Below are 26,368 nucleotides of genomic sequence, written 5' to 3' on the forward strand. Positions count from 1 at the left end.
TTCGTTCGTTAACTTAAAAAAAATCTTACTTATTTATTTTTATGCAGTGTTAATATAAATTTGTGTTTTTCTTTTTCTTTATTTTTATGTTTCGATTTAATTTTTTTTGTACGTTTTGGTGCTTATTTTATATGTGTTCCTACGTATGAGTTTGTTCACATATAATAGATGAAAGTGTAATTATAAGCATTGAATTTTATAAGTTGAATTTTGACGATCGTATTGATAAAAATTACGTTTCGACGTAAAAAAAACACGAACAAAAAAAACAGGTACATAAAAATAAGCACAAAACATGAAAAAAAAATTGCGTCGAAATGTAGACGAACTCGAATCCATACTGATACGTAAAAAAAACATGAAAAAAAAGTTATATTTAAACGTAGACAAACTCGTACATAATATTTTTTTAAGCTAACGAACGAAAGTTATTATATATGACCTGAATAATACGTTGGAATATATATAAAATTAAGCACAAAAATGTACAAAAAAATACGTAAAAACATAGACAAACTCGAATATAATATATTTGTTAAAATTAATAAACAAACGTTATTATATGGGACCCATCTCATACGTAGGAAAAACATATAAAGTTAAACAAAAAATAAGTCGAAACAAAGATAAGTCGAAACGTAAACAAACTCAAATTTAAACCGAAAAATTTATAAAAAACCCATGTAATTTAAAAAAAAATTAACAAAAGAAATTTCTAAATTAAAGTTGAAACGTTGATCACCTTGAATTAGACTGAGTAATATATAAAAATAAATACGTAAAAATAGTTTTTTTAGGTTAACGAATGAAAGTTATTAATAAAAATTAAATTATATATAATACGAGGTCAAACAAGAAAATTTAGAAAACAGAGGGGTGAAAACAACATTTTCCAAAGTTCAAAATTAAGGGTTCAAAGTGATATTTCAAAAAGTAAAGGGGTGGAAAAACCATAAACTCATAAACATAAAATATAATTTTTTACATAAATGGTCCCTATGGTTTACACATAGTCACAAACTCAGTCCCTGCTACTTGAAATGACCAAAATACCATTACACTAACGGATGAACAGTAACGACGTCAACAAAAGAGGTCATTCATGCAAGTTTTGGTGTAACACCCCGTTCTGTAAGTGTTAATTATGAGTCCCTGAGATTTAAGACGAGAGGTAATTCTGGTTCTTTTCGAGAAATGAGTTTCATCCGAGAAGGTTTTGGGCGGGTATATGTGTTAGAAGTATTGGGCTTCGCGTCGCCTTCATATGAATGTAAGTTATTTGAGAGTGGGTTAGATTAGAGGAGTGGCGGTGCCTCGAAGTTGATCGTTGTTTATAGTCCTTTGTGGTATAAGAAGGAAATGGTTCCATGCATGCATGGCATGCATGCATGCTTTTGATTTTTAAGGGTGGCTCGGTACGCCCAGCGTAGAGGATCGAAATGTTGCGGGTGGGCGGGTGAGTACGCCCAGCGTACCAGGGAGGTACGCACAACGTACTCTCAGAAACCCCAAACCCTATTTTTAGGGTCAGCCACTATATAAGGAACATGTTGGTTCACCCCTCAACCTCCTTATGCTCATCTTCAACCTCAGAGAAACCCTAAATCTCGTTTTCCCTCCATATTTGAGTGTGTTTGACCTTGGGAAGCTCTTGTTGGCAAAGGAAAGGCTTGAAGGAGAAAAAGGAAGTTGTCAAAGAAGGAGAAGAACGTGTGGAGCTTGTAGATCTGAAGAAATACCACCCTTTGGAGATGGTTTAAGGTATAAAGCTTCTTGCTTGACCTCCATTTTGCATAGATCTATGTATCTTGAAGCTTTGTTATCATCCTTGTCCCAAAAGTCCTCATCTTGTAGCATAGTTCGATTTGGTCAAGATTATCTGTCCTTTCAGACCTTTGGAGAGGTCTTGAGTGATAAAAATGAGGTCCCAAGGGCTGTAGTTGTTCCATGTATGAGTTATATAGGTCTTAATGGATTAAGACCTTGGATTAAGAGCTTAAGGACGTCCCAAGTAATAAAGTCTGAGACTTTATGATTTCTAATCATATTTGGCCTATGGATCTGAAGTTTGGGCTTAAGAGCTTAAGCCATTAAGATGTTAAAAGGACTTAATGGATCTCGCAGCTACGCCCCGCGTAACCTTCGAGTACGCCCCGCGTAGCGGGCTAGTGTCCCGTTTTCTTTTGGCGATCATTGCAGTACGCCCAGCGTACCAAGGAGAGTACGCCCATCGTACTCCTCCTGTGGACTTTCTTTTGGGCTTTTGTGTTGGGCCATTTGTCGGTTGTTGGTGTTTGGGCCAAGTCTGGAATTAAGAATAGAGTATTTTGGGCCTAATTAATATTATGGATATTGGATCTAGGCCCATTTGGTGAGGTGGGCCCAATTTGGTAAATTGGGCCAATGTTAGACTTTGTGTGAAATTTGGACTTTGGTCTTGGCCCGACAAGTGGAAGTATGTTTGACCTAATGCTTATGCTTGTCATGTTGGTTAGTTCGGGATTTGCGGTGAGTTGGTGATTCGAGAGTCTACTTCTTCAGTTCAAAGTTTCGGCAGTGCGAGGTGAGTTATCCTCACTATATCAACGGGGTTTAAGGCACCAAGGCCGACCCTTTATCGGATGGAAATCCGGGTAGTTGTCTGTTGTTATGATATTGCGGGATATGGGCCAGAAGGCATTATGTTATGGGCCGGAAGGCATTATATGTTGTGGGCCGGAAGACATTATATGTTGTGGGCCAGAAGGCATTGTGATGTGGACCGGAAGGTCATGGCCTGGAAAGGCGTATGTGCGTAATTAGTAGGTTGGTTGAGTCGTAGGGTGATGTTATGCTAGTGATCGGCTAGGTCGGTATCCTGGTTAGGGTGATGATATGTTATGTGATCTGTTTGATCGATTTGCTGACTGTGAACTGTTATATGATTATATGTTATGTGCACACGGTTGCTTGGACTGGAGTTTGACCCGATATGCATGGCTGTTCTATGTTCTGTTATGTTATGTATGCTATTTATGTTACGGGCCGGAAGGCAATATGTTATGGGCCGGAAGGCAATGTGTTTGGACCGGAAGGTCGTTTCCTGGAAGGGCGTATATGTGGTTGGTATTTTGGGGGTATCTCACTAAGCTTTCGGGCTTACAGTTGTGGTTTAAATGTTTTTCAGGTTCTTTAGGAGACCGTGGCAAGGCGAAGGCGTGATCGTACCGCTCATCGTGTTTATGTTATGACATGGTTCTGGAAATACTCTGATAATAAATGTATTGAAAACCTTTTTGTAATAACAGTATTAAAATGGGTTGTTTTTGAAAAGTTTTAAATGTGTTGAAATTTTTGGTCGTTACAAGTTGGTATCAGAGCCTTGGTTTGAGTGAATTGGAGGAACACTCGTGTGACTCCGGTCTCAAATCGAGGAGGGTTTTTAAAAGAGAAATTAAAATGGTTTTCAAATTTAGTAAAAGGAGGACGCAGAGGTACGATCAGCCGGAGCCAGTAAGTAACCCCAAATTACCATTCATGACATTTGTTTTCTTGAGCTTTAATAGAACAACATGCTAAAGTTAGGCTAGGGATCTTCAGGAATTCATGATAATGTTGCCTGATTTGTGATGCCTGTAGCCTAGGGTTCCTTATGGGAGATTCTCAGTGTTCCTCTAGTGGTGAGGGTTGAGCGTTGTTATGCATGTTTCTCTAGGGTGTTGTGGTAGTACTTCATACAAATATGGGTAGGTGTAGAAGGTAGTATGGGCCCATACTACTGAAAGCACAGGACCCATACGCATATCAGGGAAACCATGATCTCTAGGGTTGGGTTGAGAGAGTTGGATCCCAGGATTGTGGGAAGTGTCTGAGATTTTGTGGTGTTTTTTAGTATGGAGATCCCGAGGCATGCTGGGAGTGGATCCGGGTCAGGATCGGGAGCAAGAGAGGGAGTTCCGGGCGGGTCTGTGCCACCCGAGGTTGTTGGTCAGATGAGCTCGTGCGAGTTGGATGCGAGGATTCGTGAGATCCTGCATGATGAGGTTGCTGCGTTGTTCCGGGCCGAGTTGCCGGAACTGTTCGGGTCGATCAAGACCGCCATGGTTGAGTATTTTGATGAGCGCTATGCAGCTCTCACAGAGACGGTTGCCGCGGCGGCTACAGCAGCTGTAGCAGTGGCAGGGGGAGGAGTTAGTCGGGGTTTTCAGTATCGGGACTTCGATAATACGAAGCCTCCCACCTTTGATGGAGTTCAGGACCCGATTGCTGCTATGAGATGGTTATCGGACGTGGAGGGGTGTTTCTTCATGTGTTCATGCCCTGCTGATCAGAGGGTGAGGTGTGCTATGAACCTGTTAAGGCTCGGGGCAAAGGATTGGTAGAGATTGACCACGGGGTCATACTCGGATGCGCAGAGGGCTGCGGTTTCATGGGATCAGTTCAGAGAGATGTTCAGCGCTCGTTATATTCCGCGGGTTGAGAGAGAAAGATTAGCTCAGGAGTTTCTTGAGCTAAAGCAGGGTTCGGAGTCGGTGACGGAGATCACCAGAATGTTCACTGAGAGGGCGATGTTTTTCCCTGAGTATGCTTCGGAGCAGGCTCAGATGTCCCGATATCTAAGTATGCTCAAGAGGGATATCAGACAGTTGGTGTCTACGCAGAGGTGCGAGACCTTGTTGGAATTGCAGGAGGCCGCCAGGCGGCGTGAGTTAGAGATTGAGTTGCGGTTGCGTGAGTTGAGGCAGGCTCCGGTGCAGTCGCAGCTGGCGCCGAAACGGTCCAAGACCGTTGATTCCAGGGTAGGAGAGCAGGGTAGTCACACTTGTGGGAAGTGTGGAAAGGGTCACACCGGAGTTCGTAGGTCTGGTGGCGCATGCCGCAAGTGCGGAAATGAGGGGCACTATGCGAGGGATTGTCAACAGTCAGCGCAGGCCCGGGGTTTGAGGATTTGCTATTGTTGTCATCAGGTGGGACACTTGAGGGTCAACTGCCCACAGCTTGTTGCAGGACCGGTGCAGGCTCCAGCACCGGCCACTTTGCGGATCACAGGTGGAGGTTAGGGTGGAGCGGAGCCCCCAAGGGCTCAGGGTCGTGCGTTTCAACTTTCATCAGAGGAGGCCAGAGCAGTGTCGGATGCAACCGCGGGTATGTTTCTTTCTTGATGTCTTCATTATCTATGATTATTATAGAATATTGTGTTTCTGCTAGTCTATTTTGTGTGGCTCTCGGTGTGGTATTCGTTGTTCTTTGTGGTTATGGGTTTGGTATGGCGGATTTCGTTGGATATCTTTCATGGGGGTTATTGTGGTAATCTGGCGTCCGATTAGAGGATTGGATAGTATTGTTTTTGAAGAGTGGTTAGCTGCAGCTTTAGTTTCTTTCGAGCTCGGGTCGATCAGCGTTGATGTGTGCTGTTGTGAAGGTTGCTCATGCTTGCGGGTCGCAATTCGCGTGTTAGTGATTGTGTTGTGTGTGGATGTTTAGCGAGGTCGGTGATGACGACCGGTGGTTGTTAGTCAGTGCTCTAAGTGGGGGAGAATTGGAAAATTCTCCGGTAGGCCGATGGTCATGAGGGGTTGTTTAGCTGCTTGGGATTCAGCAGTGTTTCCGTCAGCCAAGGGCGTAGGCTGGTATGAGTAAGTGGCAGGCGTGCGGGGTGAAATACAGACCTAGGGCATTTGAGTGTGGAGGGCCTGGAATCAGGACGGGATTGAGTATGTATGATGAAGATAGAGTTTGGAACCCCTGGAGGGCTAGAGCAGTATGCATGGGAGGATTCCCGGAGGGATGGCTCGGAATGATGAATGCTGCTTGAGCGGTGCGGATAGACTGAAGGCCGGAAGGCGTATCAGTCAGGCCGAAGGCTCGGGAGAACGGTCCAGCCAGACTGAAGACCTGGTGAGGTGGACTAGTCATGCTGAAGACTCTGCAGGTATTATCGGATCGGTTCGAGGAAATGGGTTGGTTATGTTGTGATGTGTTAGCACTAGAAGGTCTGGCCCCGGGTATTGATCTTGATTAGTAGAGATGGTTCATGGACTCGAGAGTCCTTGCGAGCAGATTCAGGGCATATGTGTTGCATGGATAGCAGTTATGCTATAAAGGGGTGGTGCAGCGTTAGGTGAGCACCGTGACACTTGTCGTGGTGACAAGGCAGCCAAGTGGATTTCCTTGGTAAGGAAAGAGGGAGAGGAGTGTAGCTCCGAGAAGAAGAGCACATTCACGGAAGTGAAAGCGGCAGTGTAGAGTTATGGTCGGAGTGGTCCGATGGTGGTCATTGAGCAGCGTGATTGCGGTGGGGGTATGGAATGACAGCATGATGGGATGTCTGCTGATGACGCGAGAGGGATTTCTGCGGGTGTAGAGCCAAGAGTCTCAGGATGGATACAGGGCTGGAGTCTGGGACTCCCAGCTTGATTCTGATCAAGGAGTTGTGTATGTAGAGGTGATTCCTCCAGGGGATGTTGGAGATGTCGTCAGTGTGACGGGTTTTCCCAACCGAGGGTGCCAGGGCTGGTTCAGCATGTGCATGTGATTGCAAGAAGAGAACTTGTTGGAGTTTCTCTGTGACTGAAGATTGTGTCTTGCAGTCGGCACGGAGTGGATATAGTTGGATTCGGGTCGGGGATCCGGCGGTTCATGGTTATTTCTAGCTCATCTGAGTCGAGTGATTATTGCGACCTGGAGCAGTAGTGTATCATAGGTGGTACCCGATTGTTGAGTGCGATCATCAGAGGGTAAAGCCGGTGACCGGCTTGAGACGATGGGCAGGACACCGCAAGAAAGGAGGAAGTGAGTTTCGGGTTTCGATGGTTGTACCTACGTATGCGTTTGTTCACATATAATAGATGAAAGTGTAATTATAAGCATTGAATTTTATAAGTTGAATTTTGATGATCATATTGATAAAAATTACGTTTCGACGTAAAAAAAACACGAACAAAAAAAAAATAGGTACATAAAAATAAGCACAAAACATGAAAAAAAAATTGCGTCGAAATGTAGACGAACTCGAATCCATACTGATACGTAAAAAAAACATGAAAAAAAGCTATATTTAAACGTAGACAAACTCGTACATAATATTTTTTTAAGCTAACGAACGAAAGTTATTATGTATGACCTGAATAATACGTTGGAATATATATAAAATTAAGCACAAAAATATACAAAAAAATACGTAAAAACATAGACAAACTCGAATATAATATGTTTGTTAAAATTAATAAACAAATGTTATTATATGGGACCCATCTCATACGTAGGAAAAACATATAAAGTTAAACAAAAAATACGTCGAAACAAAGATAAGTCGAAACGTAAACAAACTCAAATTTAAACCGAAAAATTTATAAAAAAACCATGTAATTTAAAAAAAAAATTAACAAAAGAAATTTCTAAATTAAAGTTGAAACGTTGATCACCTTGAATTAGACTGAGTAATATATAAAAATAAATACGTAAAAATAGTTTTTTTAGGTTAACGAATGAAAGTTATTAATAAAAATTAAATTATATATAATACGAGGTCAAACAAGAAAATTTAGAAAACAGAGGGGTGAAAACAACATTTTCCAAAGTTCAAAATTAAGGGTTCAAAGTGATATTTCAAAAAGTAAAGGGGTGGAAAAACCACAAACTCATAAACATAAAATATAATTTTTTTACATAAATGGTCCCTATGGTTTACACATAGTCACAAACTCAGTCCCTGCTACTTGAAATGACCAAAATACCATTACACTAACGGATGAACAGTAACGACGTCAACAAAAGAGGTCATTCATGCAAGTTTTGGTGTAACACCCCGTTCTATAAGTGTTAATTATGAGTCCCTGAGATTTAAGACGAGAGGTAATTCTGGTTCTTTTCGAGAAATGAGTTTCATCCGAGAAGGTTTTGGGCGGGTATATGTGTTAGAAGTATTGGGCTTCGCGTCGCCTTCATATGAATGTAAGTTATTTGAGAGTGGGTTAGATTAGAGGAGTGGCGGTGCCTCGAAGTTGATCGTTGTTTATAGTCCTTTGTGGTATAAGAAGGAAATGGTTCCATGCATGCATGGCATGCATGCATGCTTTTGATTTTTAAGGGTGGCTCGGTACGCCCAGCGTAGAGGATCGAAATGTTGCGGGTGGGCGGGTGAGTACGCCCAGCGTACCAGGGAGGTACGCACAACGTACTCTCAGAAACCCCAAACCCTATTTTTAGGGTCAGCCACTATATAAGGAACATGTTGGTTCACCCCTCAACCTCCTTATGCTCATCTTCAACCTCAGAGAAACCCTAAATCTCGTTTTCCCTCCATATTTGAGTGTGTTTGACCTTGGGAAGCTCTTGTTGGCAAAGGAAAGGCTTGAAGGAGAAAAAGGAAGTTGTCAAAGAAGGAGAAGAACGTGTGGAGCTTGTAGATCTGAAGAAATACCACCCTTTGGAGATGGTTTAAGGTATAAAGCTTCTTGCTTGACCTCCATTTTGCATAGATCTATGTATCTTGAAGCTTTGTTATCATCCTTGTCCCAAAAGTCCTCATCTTGTAGCATAGTTCGATTTGGTCAAGATTATCTGTCCTTTCAGACCTTTGGAGAGGTCTTGAGTGATAAAAATGAGGTCCCAAGGGCTGTAGTTGTTCCATGTATGAGTTATATAGGTCTTAATGGATTAAGACCTTGGATTAAGAGCTTAAGGACGTCCCAAGTAATAAAGTCTGAGACTTTATGATTTCTAATCATATTTGGCCTATGGATCTGAAGTTTGGGCTTAAGAGCTTAAGCCATTAAGATGTTAAAAGGACTTAATGGATCTCGCAGCTACGCCCCGCGTAACCTTCGAGTACGCCCCGCGTAGCGGGCTAGTGTCCCGTTTTCTTTTGGCGATCATTGCAGTACGCCCAGCGTACCAAGGAGAGTACGCCCATCGTACTCCTCCTGTGGACTTTCTTTTGGGCTTTTGTGTTGGGCCATTTGTCGGTTGTTGGTGTTTGGGCCAAGTCTGGAATTAAGAATAGAGTATTTTGGGCCTAATTAATATTATGGATATTGGATCTAGGCCCATTTGGTGAGGTGGGCCCAATTTGGTAAATTGGGCCAATGTTAGACTTTGTGTGAAATTTGGACTTTGGTCTTGGCCCGACAAGTGGAAGTATGTTTGACCTAATGCTTATGCTTGTCATGTTGGTTAGTTCGGGATTTGCGGTGAGTTGGTGATTCGAGAGTCTGCTTCTTCAGTTCAGAGTTTCGGCAGTGCGAGGTGAGTTATCCTCACTATATCAACGGGGTTTAAGGAACCAAGGCCGACCCTTTATCGGATGGAAATCCGGGTAGTTGTCTGTTGTTATGATATTGCGGGATATGGGTCTGAAGGCATTATGTTATGGGCCGGAAGGCATTATATGTTGTGGGCCGGAAGGCATTGTGATGTGGACCGGAAGGTCATGGCCTGGAAAGGCGTATGTGCGTAATTAGTATGTTGGCTGAGTCGTAGGGTGATGTTATGCTAGTGATCGGCTAGGTCGGTATCCTGGTTAAGGTGATGATATGTTATGTGATCTGTTTGATCGATTTGCTGACTGTGAACTGTTATATGATTATATGTTATGTGCACACGGTTGCTTGGACTGGAGTTTGACCCGATATGCATGGTTGTTCTATGTTCTGTTATGTTATGTATGCTATTTATGTTACGGGCCGGAAGGCAATATGTTATGGGCCGGAAGGCAATATGTTGTGGGCCGGAAGGCAATGTGTTTGGACCGGAAGGTCGTTGCCTGGAAGGGTGTATATGTGGTTGGTATTTTGGGGGTATCTCACTAAGTTTTCGGGCTTATAGTTGTGGTTTAAATGTTTTTCAGGTTCTTCAGGAGACCGTGGCAAGGCGAAGGCGTGATCGTACCGCTCCTCGTGTTTATATTATGACATGGTTCTGGAAATACTCTGATAATAAATGTATTGAAAACATTTTTGTAATAACAGTATTAAAATGGGTTGTTTTTGAAAAGTTTTAATTGTGTTGAAATTTTTGGTCGTTACATTTGGAAACCACATGGACCATGTTCGTAAAAAATGGTCATTCACCGGTTATCCTTTTTATTTTTTTAATATTAATTAATTTTTTATTTATCTATTCTAAATGTTTATTAAGCGTACTCGTATAATTTACCATTTTACTAACATTTGGTGGGTATTTTTGTAGTTAAGAAAAAAACCAATGAAATATTATAGATTTTTTTGAACAAAATTTATTAAAAAGCGACCAGTGGGAAGCTAGAACGCAAAAGAGTACATAAAAAAAGGAAAGAAAAACAAAGTTCCAAAAACAAACATAACTAGAGAAAGAAAAGATATGTATAAGAGGACCATGTCTTCAAAATGCACCCACTAAACACAACACCATGGAGAAGCAGCCATAAGATGCTTTGTAAGCTCCATCATAACATCCGCGATAGGTACTTGAAGACCATCAAACATATTAGACTTAGCGGGAGAGGATCATAAGTAAGCCTCCATTAAGTTTGTCACTTCTAAGATACAACCAAGTCTGAAGCAATTAAGACATAAACCCGCCAGGTTCCATGATTTCCAATAAGGGGTAAAATTGTCCATTCACAGCTCATCAGTCTAAACCATGATCTATAAATCAGCATGCAATATCTGCATATCTATATAGTGAACTTATCAAGTATGATACAAACGAGTCTCATGACTGTCAGGTTACATGTTTACCAGCAAGGGGTAAAATCATACATTGTTCATTCCTTGAATTTTTGATAAAGCGGTATCCTACAATAGTGTAGCGGCATGTATACGTAAGTGTAGATGTCATATTATGCCTAACATAAGATTCAAGACTCGATTGTGACCGAGTGTGCAAGAAAGAGCATCAATAAACCATATATCAATAGTTGTAGAGAACTAAAATAGGAATACACAAACATGATCAAGAAAGATAGTAAAAAAGAGAACACACACCAACACCAAGTATACATTCCCCTTTCCTACCCAATGTACACAAAAGAACACATCCAAAAAATGTTTAACTACAGCCCAAGCCTATAAATATATCTACCCTGAGAATTGAAACACACACTAGCTGCAGTAAACATAACACCATAGAACACCAAGATCACTCAATCTCATCCCCCCAACGCATCCGTCCACTTAGTGAACCGAGAAAGGGAATAGACACCATTTTTCCCAAACCAAAGATAACCCTTTTCCTCTGTTTTTAGCTAGAGGAATGAAGTTGCTTTTATTTCAGCAACAACCTTACCTGGTGATGTTATAGTCAAATTAAAAACTAGATCGTTTCTTGCCTTCCATATGAACCAAATAGTGGTCAAAAGGACAATGTGCATGATTTTCTGTTGTAATGGAGTTTGTAGGAAGAAATTTGAAGTGGATACTAGTTGTTCCATGGAAACAATCTCGGAAGTCTTAATTTCACACCAACATTCCAATAATGCCCAAACTTCTTTTTTACCCAACGATAAAACAAAAATAGATGAATTTCTGTCACTTCCTCAACACCACAAAAAGCATAAAGAGTAGAGGGTAAAGTGATCCCACGTTTGGAAATTTCTATAATGGAAGGTACTTCAAGGTAGCCGATTAAGTAATGCACGCTATCCCAAAAAATTAACTTTTATGGATACCAAGTTGTTCCAAAAGTGCTTGTAAGGTAGGGCAGTACATGAGTACGATTCCCATAGGCAGCGTAAGGAACTAACTGAGAACGTACCCGACGTATCTGCCAACCATTTCCATCTATCATTGGAGAAGGTGAGGTTTATATCCTGCAAGATTATATCACAACAAGATAATTCAATTTTCTTCATATACGAAGATGGTGATTTTTTCCAGCTCCAATTACATTCAAGCGTGCTACCAATTTTTTGATAAATTTTAATTTTGAAAGCTTTGACAATTATGTTTAAATTATATAACTTTTTTTTTTCATAAAATATGTATTTTATTTTTGTTAAAGCAATTAATTAACTAAATATAAAACCTAAAAAAAACTTTTATTCAAACATATTTAGGGTATAACATAGAGTGTTATTAAATGCTTAAAAGAAAAAAATAAGTTAGTGAAAAATAAGTTTTTGGAGGGACCACTAAAATAAGTTTATTTTTCTAATGTAAAAAGTTTTTTAATTTTTTTTTTCAAATATAAAGACTTTAGAAAAAAAAAAACATTAGTGATATTCATAGATTTGCAATATTTTGGGTTTGCACAATTCTTTTTGGGCATTTTAGCGTATCTTCGTGGTTTGCATAGTTAGATTAATATTCAACAAAATGTATAAATGTCTCAAAAGAATTAATATAGGTCAAATTGTAATTGTAATAAAATAATATGCAAAAGTCATAGACAAGAAATTAAAGAGAAAATCATGAAATTAGTGAGAAAGTCCCGTCTAACTACCATTACAACTCTTGACTCGTATTTCTCAATTTCCGAATCTAAGAATTTGACTTCTTCCCACACTTATATACTGAATTAAATAATGTTCAACATTGTCTTAAATTGAATATCTTTTTTCTCCCTGTGAAAGTCAAATAATTAAATATTCATATAAGACGAAATAATTAAATATTCATATAAGACGCGCATGGTAACTAACTAAGACCGACGGGTGTGGGCAACGCCCTTATGGCGTTATCCGATGTGACAGCCTAATAACGGCGCCATAACGGGAGGAACATTGTCCACTACCCATTATTATGTGTTATGTTATAATATATTATCGTGAACACGGGAAGTAACTCGAGTTATTGCATATATTTTTTCTTCTAACGGTCACAATTTCGACCGTTTTTAAACGGTCACGTGTTAAAAACAAACAAATTTTATTTACCCTATAAAACATACAATTTATATCAATTTTAACTACAAAAAACATAAACTTCTCTCAACTACATTTTTCTTTCAATAATTCAAAACCAAAATATGAATCGTTTTGATCCGGTCCATCCGTACAACGATGATAACGACGAAAACAATATGTTTGTGAGTATGATGTACCAGTATTATACAGACAGATTACTACAGCCAGATCCGGCTCCACTACTCATGCGACATGCGGCGTTAAATAGAGATCGTGAGGAATGGCATATACGACTATTTAATGATTACTTTGCGGATAACTGTGTCTACCAGCCAAACGATTTCAAAAAATGTTTCGTTTGCGAAAAAATGTGTTTGAAAGGATAGCTAACTTCATGGAAGCAAGGTATCGATTGTTTCAACTTTTCTAATTTATAAATGTCACTTTTAGATAAAATAAATACAATTTTTAAATGTTAAATATATATTTAGGTATCGTTTGTTTCAACTTTTCTAATTTATAAATTTCACTTTTAGATAAAATAAATATAATTTTTAGATGTTTAATATATGTGTAGGTATGAATTTTTCCAATTGAGATACGATGCTAGAGGTAAACGAGGCTTCACAGGGTTGCAGAAATGTATTGCTGCAATTAAACTCATGTATGCATGTATCATAATGCATAACATGGTTGTCGAAGATAAAAGACACAATATTGCAACGTATTCGGCTATGGAACCTAGACATGTGCAATTTCAACAAGGGACATCGAAATATTTACATAGAATGGTTGATATTCAAGATCAGCGAAAACACAAGTAACTCCGTGAAGACTTGACAGATTACATCTATGTTGGTCACGAAGATAAAGACGAAAAGTTTTAGGGCAAAAAATGTAGGTTTTATCATCTTTTTTTTTGTTTTGTTTTTTAGGTTTTTAAATGTTTTTGTCTTTTGTTGTAATTTTTTAATGTTATTTTTAATTTAAGATTTATTAAAATTTTATTTTTACTTTTCAAATGTTATTTTTAATTTATGATTTTTGTCTTTTGCTATATGATAAATATAATTATTATGATGTAAATAAAATAAAAACAAATTCGAAATATAGAAAAGAAAAACATCAAAAAGAAAGTAAAAAATAAAATAGAAAATAATTGGTGTTATCACATGTTATTAGATGTTACCCATTTCCACCTTGGGTGTTATAACACTCATGTATGAGTAGGATGCTGACATGACACCTTTTGAATGTGGTAACATGTAATAACATGTTGCTCACACCTAGTAGTCTAATTATATATAACAATCGTTAATTAAATATTCATATAAGACGTGCATGGTAACTAACTAATTATATATAACAATCGTTTGAAATTTGGGGTAAGAATGACACTTAGAATTTTAAGAATCATTTTATATCCTTTCAAATCAAAATATTTGGATGATACTCCAAAATCCTCAATTGGATAACACTCGAAAATGAGAGAAAACAAAAGAAGAGAACGAGATGCTATAATTTCCGTCTCTACCAGATGACCAAAGTATGGTTAATATGTCTTTTGTCTGAAAACTATCACAAGACATTTTTTTGTCCCAAAACTATCTCCAACAATCAAAACTTTCACAAAAAATGGACATTTTAATAAGAAGAAAAAGACAATGTAAAAAACTGGGTCCATATTCAATAATTCAGATTTCTGATGTAACCACTAGATAATAGCTTTAACCAACGGGTAAAACACCAAACTGTGAAACCAACATGAGTTGTTCCGATGAGTTTTGATCTTCGCAGCTCATCGGAGGTGAACAATACCGTTCACATTTAAGAAGTCATTTCCACATATCAGAAGCCATTTCCGGTTCAGAAGTACCCTTTTCAGAAGCCATTTTTGGTTCCGAAGCACTGTTCGCAGTTTGGAAGCCATTTTCGATTCTGAAATCATTTTAACAGATCGACCCCAGCCAGAAGCTCTGCCCCTTGGACCCCGTACGTTTAGGGGCTTTGCCCCTAAATAACTATCTACTTTAAATCTTGTATAAACTTAAACAAGTGTGTAATCCACACCTTCCTTACTTGTTTAATGTTCATCAAGATTGATTTTAGTCAACAACTCAATACATTACACTTAAATACAATTAGTGAAACAATTCACCAACAAACTTCCCCCATTTAAGTGTAAGCTTGATTAAATTAAAACAAAACATAACAACAACAAACTAATACATAAATGAAATTTCATAATGATTGAATTGCACATTAGTACATTATTCATTCCAAATATTCGAATATCAGGTTGTTACTAAGGATTGAAACCTTTCTATTCAATGCGAATACATGAAGATAATACACAGAACAATTTACATTCTCGTAAGTTCTAACTTGACACTATATTTTACTAGCTTGTGTCTATCCTTGAATAAGCATATCAAAGTCAAGTCCCAAGTTCTTGAAGCAGCTAAAATTCATGCTTATATAGGTAGTTTTTTTTCTTCTTGCACTTGCAAATCCAATTTTTCAAACAACTATTAAGAAATAAAATTTCAACCTCCTTAACTTGCATTACTTAACACATACCTTGGGATGATAATGATAATGTGTTCCAATCTTCAAATATCAAGCTTTCCATATTGAATTCAACATCTAATATTACATTAGATGGGAATTAGGTTTCTCAATATTAAAGATTTTAGGTGGACCTTAAACCCATTCTTATAGTCGCCTTGTGCATAAGATCTCTTGCTAACCCTTTGGTTAGATGATCAGCTAAATTTAACTGAGCTCTTACAAACTCCACATATATCACACCAGTCATGATGACCTCATGAATCATGCTATGTCTAACACCTAAATGTCTAGACTTTCCATTGGACAATTGACTATAAGCCTTAGCCAAGGTTGCAACACTATTACATCTGATAGAAATTGTAGATATAGGTTTTGGCCATAATGGAATTTCATAAATCAAATTTCTTTAACCACTCAGCTTCTTTACCAGCAGCAAACAAAGCTACAAAATCAGAATCCATGATTGAGTTAGTAATACAAGTTTGTTTATTGGATTCCTAAGAAATGGAACCTCCTCCAAGAAGAAACACCCAACCACTTGTAGAAGTGTGATCTTCTGAGTTGTTAATCCTTCTAACATCTGAATAACCTTCCAAAACAAAATGATATCCATTATAAGTTAAACCATAATTCATTATCCACTATAAGTTAAACCATAATTCATGATCCCTTTCAAATACTTGAATACTATACTCACAACTTGCCAAGATAAGACCTAGGATTACTAGTATATCTACTAAGTCTTCCCACAACATATGCTATATCATGCCTAGTGTTAATTATAACATACATCAGACAACAAATAGCGCTTGAGTATTCAAGTTGAGACACTAGAGATACTTTATCTAGTAGAAGCTTAAGACTAAGATCTATAGGAGTGCTAACAGGAGAACAATTGTCAAAGTTAGACTTTTTCAATATCTTTTCAATGAGATTGAGAAATTGAAATCCCATTGTTTCCTTGTTTGATTCTTATACCAAGAATCACCTCAACCTCCCCTAAGACTTTCATTTCAAAATTAGATGATAAGAATTTCTTTGTTTTATGAAATTCTTCTAAATTAGTACCAAAAGTCAACATATCATCCACATATAGACAAATCATAACTCCTTTACTAGAATTATCAAATTTGCTATATACATGCTTGTCAGCTTGGTTTAATGCAAAACCATTAAATAAGACAACATCATCATACTTTTAATGCCATTATTTTGGTGCTTGTTTCAAACCATATAATGATTTTTTTCAACTTACACACTCTGTGTTCATTTATAGGCATCACAAACCCATCAGGTTGTTTCATGTAAATTTCCTCATCCAAGTCACCATTCAAGAATCCAATTTTCACATCCATTTGGTGAATCACAAGATTATATATAGCTGCAAAAGCTAATAATAATATAATAGTGGAAATTTTAGCAACAGGAGCATATGTATCAAAGAAATCAATGTCTTCCTTTTGCTTAAAGCCTTGCACAACCAATTTGGCTTTATACTTATCAATTGTGCCATCCACCTTCATTTTCCTTTTTAGGATGCATTTACATCCTAATGCCTTGCAACTAGGAGGTAAGTCTGACAATACCCAAGTATTGTTATGCATGATAGAATAAATCTCTTCCTGTATTGATTCTTTCCAAAAATGAACATTCCTAGAAGCCATAACTTCACTAAAAGTCTTTGGATCCTCCTCAATATTAAAACAATATTGATGTTGAGACATAATCTCATCCCTTGTTCATTTAACTAAATATATTTGAAAATTAGATCCAAAAGATTTAGCATTTTCTAGCTCTAGTTCTCTTCCTAAGTCCAGGCACAAAACTTGTACCATTAGAAACATCTTCAGCTTGAGTTGCATTCATGCTGTGAGATTGTTGAATCATGTCCCTTGGTCTGGGTAAAGATGCTAATCCTTCTACATCAAAGATAACATCTATTTATTCTATAATAATGTTATTAGAAATAGAATCATTAGATTCTAAAAATTGAATCCATAAGCTTTGGAATGCTCAGAATACCCAACAAAGATACAACATATACCTCTTTCAGCCACTGTTTTCCTTTTGGGTTTAGTGAGCCTTACAACTTCTCTACAACATTAAACTTTTAGATATCTCAAATTTGGTACTTTTTTACACCAAAGTTCAGAAGGAGTATTCTTACTCCTTTTTCCGGAGTTCTATTCAAAATATAACATGCAGTTAACGTAGCCTCACCCCATAAACCTTCACTCAAATATGAATAGGACAACATGGAGTTAACCATTTCTTTCAAAGTCCTATTTTTTCCTTTCATCTAGACCGTTTTGATATGGTGTATAAGGAGCCGTGGTTTGATGTATTATTCAAGTTGATTCAAAGTAAATCAGATCATAATACTCACCACCTTTATTAGTGTGTAAACTTTTATTAATTCATTTTTATGAAGTTCAACCTATTGTTTATAAATCTTAAATTTATTAAGCACTTCATCTTTTGATGAACATCACATAAATCATTATGTATAAGTTCCAACACCTTGATTTCCCTAACAACATCTTTGAAAGTTTATCTTGTGATTTTAGTTAACATACATGTTTTACATTTTTCATTATTTATATCAAAAGCATGAATTAAACTCATTTTGACATGTCTTTTAATCTTTTGTAATGAATGTGTTATAGTCTAGCATGCCATAAATCATACTTATTAAAGTTATTGCTAGTATTAGAAGAATCCATGCAAACAGAATAATCATAAATAGGATAATTAATATTATGCCTAATCATTCCATTACATACATATCCAAATCCCATAAAATAACCATGTATTGACAAGATACACTTGCCACTTTCTAATACTTGTTTGTAACAACAATTATTTAAAACAATTTCGAACACAAGATTCTATAAAATCCCCGGTACATATAAAACATTGTTTAGACACAAACACTTTCCAAAAGTAAACTAAAGTAAAATAGATCCTAAATGCTTGAGTGGTCCAGTTGTAATATTTCTTATTTTCATCACATATCCATCTTCAATTGGTTGACATTCCTTGAACCAATGAAGATCCTTGCAAATATGGATTGTTGCTCCATAATCAACCCACCATGCAACATCATCATCCTCCACACAAAATGCTTCAGAAATCATAAAGATATAATTTTGAACATATTTAGAATTCTGTATGAAAACAAAAATATGACCTTGTTTCTTTTCTGGATCCTTGGATCCACTTGGTCTAGCACCATCCTTGTTCACTTTATGAAGATGACAATCTTTCTTAAAGTGACCTGATTTGTTATATTTCCAATAAACCACTTTTTCCTTTGTTTTGGAAGACTTGTCATCCTTTCCTTTAAACTTCATTTTTCCATTAGACTTCTTCGGATTCTTTGAACTTTCTCCTTCCACCAAATTCACAAAAAGATGAACCAACTTGGTTCTTGCCTTTAGGATTGTTATATAGTTATTGAGTCCTTAAGGACCCTTCAATCCATAAATGGAATCCAAGTTGAGTCAAAGTTAATTACTCTTTGTTATGTTTCAGTGTATGTTTAAAATCTTTCAACAAAGGGGATAGTTTGTCAATAATCACATCCACAGAAATGGCTTCATCGATTTTCAAATTGTATTGAGCAAACTATCCTAGTATCCTTAACATTTCAGGGAATTGTTCTTTAACATGCATGGAGTCAGTCATCTTGTAACCCATAAATTTGATGACAAGCAACTTCTTGCTTGAAGCATCTTCAGTTATGTACCTGGATTCAAGATAATCACACAGTTCTTTTGTAGTTTCAACATTTTGATAGATATCAAACAGAGAGTCATACATACCATTGAGAATATGACAACGAAAGATGTAGTCATCATTTTCCTACTTTGATCTTCTTCTTGTTGCCTCTAAATTTTTGTCTTCAACAAATTCTGGCATGGGTGTACTCAAAACATACATCGCTTTCGGAGTAGTAAGAAGAAATTGCATTTTCTTCTGCCATCTACAAAAATCTTGCCCTTCAAACCTGTTCAGTTTATCAAACTTTCTTATCATGTTCTTCACAAAAATCGTCACTTGCCATGATCACAACTACTTTAATTTTTGTTAGAAATTTAGGGTATGAATGGCACTTTGAATTCTGAGAATCATGTTATACACTTTAAAATCGAAGTATTTGGGTGGTACTCCCAAATCCTCAATCGGATAAGACTCAGAAAAAGAGGGAAAACAGAAGAATAGAATAAGATGCTATGATTTCCACCTGTAGTGGAATTTTGACCAAAATATGGTTAAATATGTCTCTTGTCTGAAAACTATCACAATACAGTTCTTAGTTAAGAAGTCATTTTCATAGATCATAAGCCTTTCTAGTTCAGAAGTACCATTTGTAGTTCGGAATCCAGTTTTGGTTCGGAAATACTGTTCACAGATCGAAATCCATTTCTAGTTCGAAATCATTTTCACCGATCCACCCCAGGCAGAGGCTATGCAACTTGGATCCTATTCGTTCAAGGGTTTCGCCCCTAGATGACAGTCTACTTTGAATCTTGTATAAAATTAAACAAGTTTTTACTCCACAGCTTCCTTACTTGTTTAATGTTCATTAAGATTGATTTTGATCAACAAATCAATCCATTAAATTTAAATACAATTAATGAAACAATTCACCAACAACAAGGAATTTGTTGTTAATCTAGTTTATTAGATAGAACTAAGTAAAGGACATGTCCAGTGTAGTACATGTATAAGTTTTCTACTTATACACTGTATATTTTAATTTGGAATAATGAAAATAAAGATTGTTTACATGTCAACTATAAATAAAGGAATATTCACTGTAATAACCAATGTTTTTCAAAATATTTTTAAGAAATAACTGATCCATGTGAGAATTTAGAATTTGTGATTTTGGAAGAGGCTGAAAGTGGTCCCCGCAATGTTTTGAAAACTGAATGAATCGGCCAGTTGAACCATTTAGACCAGCAACAAGGGAAGAAAGCGGTTCAACAATGATCACTTTTATGTCAATTTCTAGACCCGAACCAGATGTTTCTTCAAAAACCGGGTGGAACCAATGTGTTATAACTTGTTAAAAACCATTTGAACCGGTTTATTGGAATTGAATAGTTGGATTTCACAGTTTATAAAAAAATACCATTTCCAAAGATAATTGAATTGCTCGATCGATCAAGTTATCCGGATTGGGTTTTTGTTTATATTAGCCGATTAAGTGTATGGACATAGTAAATAAGAGATTTTTGTGTCTTTGAAAATAATAACATGTTCGATAATAAATATTGGTCGTATGGAATTATTTGAAAATGATAAGCATGTTACAAAAGTATTATCTAAGAATACTTTAAAATAATTTCTTCAAAAATACTTTTTTGAAACATATATCTTGGAAAATTTGAAAATACTAATTATGAACCGGTCAATACAAGATATTTTCTATCTATTTACAACATGGAACTAGACAATACTTGACGTTTTTTAGTCTTTTTACATCATCGACTAACCTATGACACTAATTTTAACTTAAATGTCCAACCATAATGGTCCTACTGTAAGGAGAAGGTTGACACCCGTATAAGGAAACATGTTTAGGAAACCATGTTTCGGCTCTTACTCAATATCGTTACAGTTTCCATACCAATTCTTAGCTTATTCAACAATATCGTATTGGTAAAAGAATCTCACATTAGTATAGGGGTTAGGTTCAAGCTGATGGGTTTTAGCCATAAGAACTTTCCTATGTGCGCATGCAAAACCCTAATGCTTGGATCTAGGCTTTCTAATAAACATGCTTTGAATCCAAGACTTCTAATTACTAATTAGGTTAAACAAGGACATTAAAACAGATCTAGAATCATACCTTTGAGTTCCTTGTTGATCTTGAGGTCTTGGAGCTTCTAGAGTCACAAATGTCACTCCTCTAATGGCTTACAAACACCAAAGCAAGGAGGATGATTTGGGAGAGAGGAGAGGGGAGGAATTTCGACCAGAGGTTCCTTACTTTAGGTCAAGTGTCGAATTCCATCAGCCATGGGGTCTATTTATACTTGTAGACTCCTTAAGGATTACAGATAAGTCCCTATCAGATAATCTTCTCTTAAGGCTATCCAAATCCATTCCTAGATAACTCTAATGGACGATTTTAGCTATCCTAATCCTCTTAGAATTCGTCCATAGTATATCCAAATGGATTTACAGTTTAAAGCTTAACTATCAAACAATTGATAGTTTATACCCCTTTATTTAATTAATCTCTTTAAGTCACCAAATTAATTCTAATTAATTCTATGACTTATATTAATCAAATAACAAATATATTATTCATTATATTATTCCCATAATATATTAATAATATTTATTCTCTCTTAATAAATCATCCTATCAAGTTGCTATGGTGAAGGCAACCCAAAAGGACCATGCACAACCGGATATAGTTACAGCCTTAGACACTATTCCAACAGTCTCCCACTTGGATAAGTCTAGTAACTATACAAGTACAATTTGGTTTGCAATCGTAGCTCTCAAAGACACTGTCAACTCTGATCTAATCAATCTTGTCCTTTAGATAAGGGAACGTACAGTCCTCTGTTAGATATCATGCTGACAATCCTATGGAATGGTTAGTCAAGCATTTAGGTTTCTCGATCTCTGATTTATTTGACATAGAACTTAATCGAACACATCAATTCAGTTCTGACCGGGCCCGGCACATAAGTCAAATCAAATCATCGAGCGGCCGAGATATCGCTTTTACCTTCTTAGATAAAAGTTACAGATAAACTTCGACTTATATGCATTTACTTATTCATTTACCAACTATACACAACAATACGTTTTATAACACCAAGTTACTGATGCGTTTTCGTATTATCAATGTACAATCAATTAACAAATAATAAACCATATATCTAGGTTTTAAGACTATATGATATTATCGTCTTGCGATCACCTTTTATATCTTATTCCATAAGGTGATTCCAGCAAGCGCGGGTTTATTCCAATGCTCAAAACTAGTTCATAAGCACTCATGAACGTTGCAGCAATCCTTTGCTATGTCTAACATCATTTAGACATTCTACACACCAATTCACGACAATCTTCTTTCATATCTACTTCCAACATATGAACGATTGTGGACCATTTGAATAATTCGATTATTCCTAATAACCTCAGTTATTCTGGAAGTCAAAACATGCAAAGTGAAACAATAGCTAAACAATTAACATAAGATAGTAACATTACTCATAAATAAAACTCCTTTATTTAATCATCAAATGTCAATTACATTTATCTATTACACGTTTCTAATACTATCTAATCTATGCTAATATCATCCTTCAGCCCAATACTCCTAGCATGCTGCAAGTGCTTAACCCTACTCAGTCCCTTCGTAAGCGGATCTGCTGGGTTATCTTCTGATGATATCCTCTTAACTACGAGTTGTCCTTCTTCTACACGATGTCTAATGAAGTGATACTTTCTGTCGATATGTCTTGATCTACCATGATCCCTCGGTTCCTTAGTTAAGGCAACCGCACCTTCGTTATCACAGAAAATCTCCATTGGCTCCTTTATGGCAGGTACGACTCCAAGATCACCGATGAAGTTCTTTAGCCATATTGCCTCCTTCGACGCTTCGCTCGCTGCAATGTACTCTGATTCGCACGTTGAATCAGCTACGGTTTCCTGCTTGGAACTTTTCCATGTCACTGCTCCTCCATTTAGGGTAAAGACCCAGCCCGACTGCGAACGGTAGTTGTCCCTGTCGGTTTGAAAACTGGCGTCACTATACCCTCGCACCTTCAAGTCATCACTTCCTCCGAGGACTAAGAACCATTCCTTCGTCCTCCGAAGGTACTTAAGGATATTCTTCACCGCTATCCAATGGGCTTTGCCAGGATTCCCTTGATATCTACTAACCATGCTCAAAGCGAAGGCTACATCAGGGCGAGTACAAGTCATAGCGTACATGATTTAGCCAACTGCGGAAGCGTATGGTACTTGGCTCATTTCTGCTATCTCAGCTTCGGTACTCGGACTTTGAGTCTTACTCAATTTGGCATTACTTTGTATCGGTAGTTCTCCCTTCTTTGAGTTTTCCATACTAAAACGTTTTAGTACCTTCTCTAAGTAAGTATTCTGACTAAGTCAAATTAGTCTCTTACTTCTTTCTCTTATTATCCTTATTCCCAAAATGTAAGAGGCCTCTCCGAGGTCCTTCATAGCGAAACACTTCCCGAGCCAGGACTTTACCTCCTGCAGAGTCGGGATGTCGTTTCCTATGAGTAATATGTCATCGACATATAGAACGAGGAAGCTTACTATACTCCCACTGGCTTTGACATATACACAAGATTCGTCTTCGCTTCGTACAAATCCAAACTCTTTGACTTTCTCATCGAAACAAAGATTCCATCTGCGAGATGCTTGCTTAAGTCCATAAATGGACTTCTCAAGCTTACACACTCTATCCGGATGCTTCGGATCCACAAACCCCTCTGGCTGAGCCATGTAAACATCCTCAGCCAACTTTCCGTTAAGGAAAGCGGTCTTGACATCCATTTGCCAAATCTCATAATCATGAAATGCGGCAATTGCTAACATCACTCTAATAGATTTAATCTTCGCAACTGGTGAGAAGGTCTCATCATAGTCAACTCCGGGAGTTTGAGTAAAGCCCTTCGCGACCAATCGCGCTTTATATGTGTGTACGTTCCCATCCACGTCGGTCTTCTTCTTGAAGATCCATTTGCACCCAACGGTCTTACGTCCGGGCACGTAATCAACCAAATTCCAAACTTGGTTATCATACATGGATTGGATCTCGCTATCCATTGCCTCTTTCCACTTTATAGACTCCGGGCCTGCCATGGCTTCCTTGTAGCTATTAGGTTCATCAAGATTTACTAGTGTACCATCACTAATATACGTGTCCCCTTCGGTAGTAATATGAAAGCCATAAAACTGGGGATGAACTCTAACTCTATCGGAACGTCTAAGAGATAAGGATTCGTCAATTGGTTCAACCGGAGTTTCCTCCTCGGGTTGAGTGCCAGCGGTAGAGGTTCCTTCATCCATCGACTCTTGAATCTCTTCACGTTCGATTTGCCTCCCACTGTCTCCTTGGCTTATGAGTTCTCGCTCTCGGAAAACTCCTCTCCTCGCAACGAAGACAACATTGTCCTTCGGTCTATAGAAGAGATATCCAAAGGATGTCTGCGGGTAGCCGATGAAAATACATCGCTCACTTCGACATTCAAGCTTGTCGTGAGTATCTCGTCTTACGAAAGCCTCGCAACCCCAAACCTTGATATGTGCCAACGAGGGAGCTTTCCCTGTCCACATCTCGTGAGGTGTTTTGGCAACCTTCTTAGTAGGGACTCGGTTAAGGATATGGGCGGCAGTCTCTAAGGCATACCCCCAAAAAGAGATTGGTAGTGAAGCACGACTCATCATAGAGCGAACCATATCCAATAAGGTTCGATTACGCCTTTCTGCCACACCATTTAACTGCGGTGTCCTAGGAGGCGTCAATTACGAAACTATTCCACACTCCTTGAGATAATCGTGGAATTCAAGACTTAGGTACTCTCCTCCTCGATCGGATCGAAGCATCTTGATTTTCCTGCCCAATTGATTCTCCACTTCATTCTTGAACTCTTTGAACTTTTCAAAGGTGTCTGACTTTTGCTTGATTAAGTAGATATACCCATATCTACTATAGTCATCGGTAAAAGTCACATAGAAGCGGTTCCCATCCTTCGTGGTTGATCTAAACGGTCCACATACATCGGTATGTATTAGGTCCAATAGACCCTCGCCCCTTTCACAAGTACTTGTGAAGGGCGACTTAGTCATCTTTCCAAGCAAACAAGACTCGCATGTGTCATCTTCCCTAAGGTCGAATGACTCCAACACTCCATCCTTTTGGAGTTGGGCTATGCGTTTCTTGTTGACATGTCCAAGACGACAATGCCACAAGGAAGCTTTATCCATACTAGTGGAAGAATCAATATTCAAAACATCATTTCCAAAGTCATCAACAATCATAACAGTTTCATATATTCCATTACATGGTATAGCTTCAAAGTAAAAGACACCATTTAGATAAGCCAAAATAGAACCATTCTCATTATTAAAAGAAAATCTAAATCCTTGTCTAAATAAACCATGAAATGAAATGATGTTTCTTGCCATTTCTGGCGAATAGCAACAATTGTTCAAATCTAAAACTAAACTATTCCTAAGCACTAAGGAATACACTCCAATCTTGGTTACAGGCGACGATCTTCTGTTCCCCATGATTAGATTGATCCTTCCTTGCTCCACATCCCTACTTCTTCTTAGTCCCTGCACATTAGAACAAATGTGATAACCACAACCGGTATCAAGAACCCAAGAAATAGCATGATTAGAATCGTTAGATTTGATTGTATATATACCTGCGAAAGATGGCTTGATCTTTCCTTCTTTGATTGCTTGCAGGTAATCCGGGCAGCTTCTCTTCCAATGTCCTATCTTGTGGCAGTGGTGGCACTCTGCCTCCTTCGGGTTAGAGCAGGGCTTGGCGGGATCAACTTTGGTCCCACTAGAAGAGGCACCATCTCGGGCTTTCACCTTGCGATAGTTCTTCGATGAAGCTTTCCTCTTCTTTCCCTTCCCTTGTCCAATAGCCAAGACAGGAGCAGCGGGCGGATTGGGAGTAGGTGCAACAGACTTGTCTTTAAAGTTGCTCTCAGCAACCCTCAAGAGACCTTGGAGCTTGCTTAGGGTGACCTCTTCTTTGTTCATGTGGTAGGTCATCCTAAATTGATTGTACATCGGAGGCAAAGAGTGAAGCACCATGTCGATCGCCAAATCCTCACCGAAGTCAACATTTAACTTGCGAAGGCGGTCGACATACCTTTGCATCTTTTGCAAGTGCATGGTAAGAGATTCTCCATGACCCATCTTCGCGGAAATCATGTTAGTGAAAATCTCGTACCTCTCTTGTCT

This window comes from Lactuca serriola, chromosome 5, assembly GCF_051521515.1.
Source record: "Lactuca serriola cultivar US96UC23 chromosome 5, Lser_US96UC23_V15, whole genome shotgun sequence".
In the NCBI taxonomy this organism is placed as follows: Eukaryota; Viridiplantae; Streptophyta; class Magnoliopsida; order Asterales; family Asteraceae; genus Lactuca; species Lactuca serriola.